Genomic DNA, 7,762 nt, shown 5'->3' with positions numbered 1-7,762 from the left:
GAAGACGACCTGAACAACAAGCCACCAACTTTCATCCAATCAATCCTGTCAACGGAAACCAAAATGCCGCTTATATGTATTCGCAGCGTAACTCCCAGCAGCCAGCCACCCACGTTAAATGTTTCAACTGCGGTGAAGACGGTCACGTGAGTCGTGTTTGTCGTCATGGTACAACGATATCATGCTGGTCCTGTGGCACTCCGGGGCACAAGTCAAAGAACTGTCCTCGCGCCTAGGATGCTGGCCAGGAAGAGTGCGCCGACATCACTACGGCCCCCAAAGACATCGAATCATCCTCATCGACTCTACATGTTGCGAACTCTGTCAGTCAACCATTTCAAGAACTCATAACTTCAAAAGGTATTCGTATTGGATTTTGGAACATTCAGCATATTACCAACAAAATAGATGAATTACGTTTCAGATTGGACGTTAGTGTTAAGCCTTTCGACGTGCTTATTTTAGTGAAACATTTCTCAGTGAATTACATTATGATACTGATTATTTAATTAATGGTTATGAAATATGTAGAAAGGACAGAACAACTGGAATTGGTGGTGGCCTTATTGCTTACATAAATACTGATGTTCCTTACAAACGTAGGCATGATCTCGAAAATTGCAATATTGAAATTATTATCATTGAGTTATTTATAAAGTATGCCCGTCCAGTCTTTGTAATTGGTGTGTATAGACCACCTAGTTCCACCCTGTCTGTTGATAAAGATATTGAAAGGATTATCGAATCCACATATTTAGAAAACAAAGAAATGATTATATTAGGTGATTTTAATTTCAATCTCTTGAGTCCAAATGGGAAAAAATCACTATTTGTATAAGTGTATGGATTCAATGAATTTCAGTCAACTTGTTTCTGCTCCAACCCGGCCAGTGTCGGGAACTTTACTTGACCATATTTATGTAAATAACCTCAGTAACATTTCAAGTGTCTGTATCCCGAAGATCGGACTTTCCGATCATTACCCAATCTGTATTATTAGACGTTGCCATGCCAACCATTGTACTACGGGCTCTCATATTTTTATTACAAGAAGACATTTTCACAATATTGATGCAAATAACTTTATCACTGATTTGAACTCTGTTTTTGAGTCTCCTTTTGGTACAGACGATGTCAATACCACGTTTAAAGACTGGTCCAACTCATTTAATCTCGTATGTAATGCGCATGCGCCAAACGTAGTACGCAGAGTTAAGAGGCTACGGCAGCCGCCATGGTTTTCTTCAGAAATTTTGGATCTCATTCATGTTAGAGATTTTCATTTTGTAAAAGCAACACGTTCCAACTTTCCTGATGACTGGATTGTGTATAGGTCATTAAGAAATAAGGTAGTCCATTTTATTAATTCTGAGAAGCGTCGCCATTACAGGAGTACTTTCTCTGCTAATTCAAGAAACCCAACTGTTGTCTGGCGCACCGTCCATGAAATTCTCTCTAACGGTAACTGCCATGCACAAAGTCCTTGTATCACTTACAATGACAAATCACTGTCCAATCACAAAGACATTGCAAACGCTTTCAATGATTATTTCACTAGTATTGTTGTTAAGTATCGCCATAGTCTTCCTGATCATTCAGACTTGGCTATCACAAAAACCTGGGTAAATTCACAAATGGGCTCAAGTTCACCTTCTTTTCAGTTGCCTCAAATCTCACTTAATTTTGTGTTAGAGCAACTTACATCATTAGATGCTACTAAATCACATGGTTATGATAATGTCTCTCCCAAACTTCTTAAAATTGGAGCAAATAGTATTGCGGAAACCATTACAAACATGTTTAATTTGTCAATAGTAAATGGTACTTTCCCTGATTGCTATAAATGTGCCAGAGTTGTGCCAATACATAAGAACGGACCTAGGGATGTCATTAGTAATTACAGGCCTATTTCAATATTACCAGCTTTATCAAAGATCCTTGAAAGACACGTCTATAATAGCCTGTATACTTATCTACATAATAACAATTTAATCATAAGTTCTCAGTCTGGTTTCAGACGCCTTCATTCATGCCATACAGCACTTTTAAAGCTTACAGATCAATTGTTAAGAAATATTGACAATAGTTTGTATAATGGTTTAATTTACTTAGACTTGTGTAAGGCCTTTGACATGGTCGATCATGATATTCTGTTAAGGAAACTTTCCATCTATGGTGTTAACGGCACATCGTTGAATTGGTTCAGTTCATATCTTTCTAATAGAAGTCAATTTATCAATTATATGGGTCAGGACTCAACGATTTTACCTATTGTATGTGGTGTTCCTCAAGGTTCTATTTTGGGACCTCTTCTTTTTCTAGTTTTTATTAATGATTTACCACTGACCCTTAATATTGGCAATCTAGATATGTTTGCCGATGATCAAACACTCTGTGTTTCAGGCATTTCTATTGATGAGGTTGGTACGAAACTTCAACAGGATGTTTTACCAATTTCCACCTGGGTTTCAAATAATGCCATGTCAATTAACACTACCAAGACAAAATGTATGATTATTGCTTCTCGTCCGAAAATCAATCACTTGTCTGATGAGAATGACACTCTTGATATTCGAATCAATGACACTTGCATTTCTAATGTATCTACTCACTCCCTTCTTGGAATCGAGATTGACAGTACTCTAACTTGGGATGCACATATAGACAACTTGTGTAAGAAACTGTCCATGCGGATAGGAGTACTAAGAAAACTGCGACCTTTGACACCTTTGAACACCCTTATGTTAGTTTACAATGCCATTTTTCTCTCTGTGATTGACTATTGTTGTACAGTTTGGGGTAACACTTCGAAAACCAATTTGCAACGATTTATAAACTTCAGAAAAGAGCTGGTAGAGTGATCTTAGGAGTTGATGTAACATTTTCTTCACGTTCTCTTCTGACAACTCTCCACTGGCTGCCTATAGACTTCAGAATTGACTATTTTATTGCAGTCCAAACCTTTAGAATACTACATGGTCTTGCGCCCGATTATTTAAATGTGTTTTTTACGTATCTGAGATGTATCATTTTAACACTCGATGTGCTAGCAATGCTAATTTGTATGTTCCTTCTTTCAAAACAGCAGCTGGACAAAGATCGTTTGCGTATCGTGCAGCGAGCCTTTGGAATAATATTCCCTCTTCCATAAGAAATACGGAAAGTCTTGCACAGTTCAAAGTTCATTTACGTAACTTTCTACACACTAAATTTACTAACGAAGGCTCCTCACTGGACTAGAGTTCCGTATTATTCAGCCTTTTTGAGACTTGTCATGTATTCTTACTGCGTAAAACTTGCTATTTTTTGTATTTATTCCTTTTCCCTGTACTTTGAGGGCTCTGATGTAAATTACAATATTTACTTTGTAACTCAGACTACCCTCTGTAAATAAAGTGTAATAATAATAATAATAATAATAATACGGCCTTTGGGGAGGTCGTAGGATTTTCATGGGAAACGCTCACCCCCTGCCAACCATGATAAAATTGAGTACCCTCCAATTTCTAAATCAGAAATTTTGACTGATCTCCCAACACTGAGAAAAGTTAAATACCAATACATGTATTTATAAAATTTACAAAAATACAGAACAAGTGAAAACATTTCAAATCCTGATGTACCCTGCTAGATTATCATCGCTTATCTCATGACGGTTAAAAATGTGAAACCAAAAAAAATGAAATTCAAATATACAACAAAATGCAGATATGAAAGCTCGCGCTATAACCAGTATCCGACCATAGAGTATTGTTTAATTTTGATGAATATCAGGTTTCACAAGGATATCTTACAGGGCAGCATTTGAAAGAACAGGTGGGGGAGGGGAGAACACGCGAGAGGCTGAGGGGGAAAGCGTAAGATGGGCTGTTCATTATCTTGCATGAACAATTTTGAGAAATCGATATTTGCAATCATACAATCTGGTGCAATCTGAGAGGTGTTTTTATTTTTATTATTTTACTAATAAAAAGGTTAGAACATCCCAAGCGGGAGAGCACGAAAGGGGTCTGTAGAGCAGTAATTTGTAATATTTTCGTAATTTGTAATACTGCAGTACATTGTAATAAAATTTTGCTGTAATTTGTAATACTGTAGTAAATTGTAATAATATTTGGAGTAATTTGTAATAATTGAACTAGCGCAATTTGTAATCAAATTTTGAGTAATTTGTAATAATAATTACTGCAGTAATTTGTAATAAAAACTTGAAATAAATTATAATGAGGCTTTTTTGATGAACCAATCTCTAATTTAAATTGTAGTACTAGTAAGTGAGGTGACGCTGATTACATATCCTTTTATTAACTGTACTTGTTGATGACTCGGTAGTATAAAATGACGGCTTCAAAAGTTAGTTTATCGACCATTGATCATTTGCAGGGACTTGGTAAGGGAGGATCAGCACTTCACAGGACAAGTTTACCATCCAACAGAAAATCGACATACTAGATTTGGACAGACATTGTGTACAAGGACGTCAATAGATTGAGTGATACCATATGATTTGTTCCTTAAAGGCCTGTGTCGGCGTCAGATTGTCTTGCAAGGAAAATTACTTACTAGATTACAATTTCAATGGAAAACAAAAGGCTTTGACACTCCATAATCCTCTTACATACTAGAACAAACTTGATCATGGGGATCAAGTCCTGATCTTTAATGACACTGGATCGAAGTATAGAAATCTCTGTATCAAGTGACCTTAGTCATCGTACACCAACGCGTTACCTACAGAACGATCTGCATTTATTGGTTAAAGTCATGCTTAACACCATCCATATCTTGGCTATATTTGATAAGGTACAGGCAGAGGTAGAGTAGCTAGTGTTCTGTCAGGCTGAACGCCCCCATGCGGTCACATTGTAGTGTTGAAAACTGCACCCATCCATAATACAGTTATATTTACAACTTTCAATTTATTCTCACTGTATGTTGTTGCTGCTAGGATAAAAAGATATTCCCTGACATTACCAAAAAGAAAGCATTTTTCGGCCCCGATTTAATTTGGAACGGCAACAATTTTTAAAATGTCGGATTTGTGTGGTATCTACTCACATGCAAAATGTTAACAAGAGCAAACGTCATGTTTTTGTTTTCGGTCGTAATAAGTTGGGATGGAGAACAGTTTTGAATGTCTGACTTCGTCGGGTGTCGATAGACTAGACGTGAATCATACTTGTAAAAGGCATAGTTTTTGGACTCAATACGTTTGCAGCGGGAATAGTTCTAAATGTTAGATTTCATTAGGAATGATACAACATAGATCAAAATAAATCTAGCAGGTGCAGCGATTTCCTTCTAGACAGTTTTAACTATTTTTTCTAGAAGTGGCAAAGTTATACAGCCTCTTCTGCGATGTCGCTGTTGAGGCTCTCGTCGATTCTATAGGGTGTCGTCTTTAAACCATTATGGTTGTTCGATGTAGCATAGACGTTGTTGTATTAACCTCGGCCACTTTCTTTCAGGTGTCCCTTTACCTCCTGGCTTCTCTTTCGGCTTCGATGTTGACGGCATACTAGGATAACGTGTGATTTATTTGTTGGGAAAAAAATAAGGAAACTCAAAATGTAGCTAAAGATGCTCTACCGTATGAAAAGGCGTGCTCTCTGGTGCAGACAATGTCTAGAAATGAACGAATACTGTATGGCGCGTAATCAAGGCCACTATTCGAACTGCCAATTTTCAACTTTCGAACTCCCACATTTTCATCTTTCGAACTCCCAATTTTCAACTATCGAACTCCACATTTTCAACTTTCGAACTCCAATTTTCAACTATCGAACTCCACATTTTCAACTTTCGAACTCCCAATTTTCAACTATCGAACTCCACATTTTCAACTTTCGAACTCAACACTTTCAACTTTCGAACTCCACATTTTCAACTATGGAACTCAACATTTTGGATTCGTATTCCCCATCTTCAACTATCAAAGTCATAGGTCCCCCTAGACCACTAGCCAGCGAACACAAGCCAAAATGAGCATACATATAGTCAAATACGACTTCAAAAAATCGTAGGTGTCATTTTACATGAAATCACTTATCACTTTGTTAGGGAGTCCCAAACACATGGTGACCTCGACGATGCTGAAGTTATTTTCGTATTCGTTTTCGTATTCGTTTTCGTATTCGTATTCGTATTGGAGTCACTGACAAAAATTGTGATATTTAGTCCAGGTTTCAGGTATGAAACGTGCAATATACAATATTTACTGAGGTTTAAATATTGTGATAATTTGATTCGTAATTTCATCTGCCAAATTTTGTTAAATTTACGTACATTTGCATTTGTAGATTTTAAAGAATTTTGTTTACCTCATTTTATTTGAAAATTACTACTTAAAATCGGTTGGGATCTGGTAAGGCAGCATCTTTGCTTGCCAATATCTCTTGACCGGGCAGCTGGATGCACCCCGAAATCAGGTAGTTAGTGCCAAGTAATAAATCAAGTAGTTGGTGCCAAGTAATTGGACTCGTGAGAGTGGACGATGGTAGGGCCCCAGGGGCAGATGAAAGTCCCTGGGGTGGGGAGGAGGGTTTTTTGTGCAATGGTTTACCTTATTTTATTTTATTAATTTTGACTGTGATATTTCAAATAAAGTTCAACTCCAAACCGTCTGACTGCTTTCTTTATTACTACAAGTAGTTTTAATCTTTACGGCCCTGATACAGCTTTTGCGGCCGAGGTCGTACGGCGGAAGGGCCCGAGCGTGCGAGGGCCCGTACGCCGTACGACCAAGGGCCGCAAAAGCCGTATCAGGGCCGTAACTTATTTTATCATATACCTTATGGAACGTTCATATATGCTTGAAATTAATATTATACGAATCATCAAGGTATTTTTGAACGTACAAAATATTAAATATGCGTTATTAAACAGCTGGGACAGAATCGGTGATACCTTGACAGGTTCGCGATCGCAAAGCCGCATCACTCTTGTCCTTGCGGACTAATATATGACGTCACTTTTTGTTTACACTTTGCTACTCACGAGCTGCGTTGCAACGCAAGCGCTGCTCCGCCTCTAGTTACACACGCGATTGTGCAATACCTTAGTCAAGCTTAGTGAAAGCTTATATGAAGCTTGGCGCCGAAGCTTAGAACAATGGTTTGCGTGCCAACCTTAAATTAAGACTGGGACGCCCAAGATTAGCTGAAGCTTATCCTTGCACACCTTTGTTGAAGCTTAGGGCAAACTAACCTTTATAAAAGCTTAAACTTCCAAATCTTGTTCCAAGCTTGGGCAGTAAAGCTTGGGCCGAACTTTACGGATAAGCTTTTTATCATCCTCGTTTCTACTATAGCTTTTGGGTCCCTTGACCCAGCATTTGACCTAAGGGTTATTTTTTTGCTCAGTTTAGGGAGCCGATTTTGCTGCAGAGTCTTGCCAAATTATTGGTTTGAAAGTTATGATCCACATTTAAGTAAAAATATAGACCAGTAGGCGGGCTTTGGATAAAATAACCACGAACGCGTTGAAATATGTTTGCGTTCAGACTGACAACGCGACAGGAACACCTCTTGTCATCACTGTCCAGTACGCCCGGTGCTCATGTCGTCTGCACAGCTGAAGAGTGCGGCTTGATCGACTGCATCACGACTTTTATGAATTAACCGCTATATGACAAGTTTCTTGTTGACAAGGTTTAATACCGATGTACTGAATTATATCGAGTACAGCCAAAATGAGCCACAAAAATCCGACTACACTTCTGAAAATACACGATAGCGAAGAGATGCACACACCACACTTAACG

The sequence above is a fragment of the Ptychodera flava genome, chromosome 17, assembly GCF_041260155.1.
Source record: "Ptychodera flava strain L36383 chromosome 17, AS_Pfla_20210202, whole genome shotgun sequence".
Lineage (NCBI taxonomy): Eukaryota > Metazoa > Hemichordata > Enteropneusta > Ptychoderidae > Ptychodera > Ptychodera flava.
The sequence above is the reverse complement of the archived record's forward strand: the minus strand, read 5'-3'. Positions refer to the sequence as shown.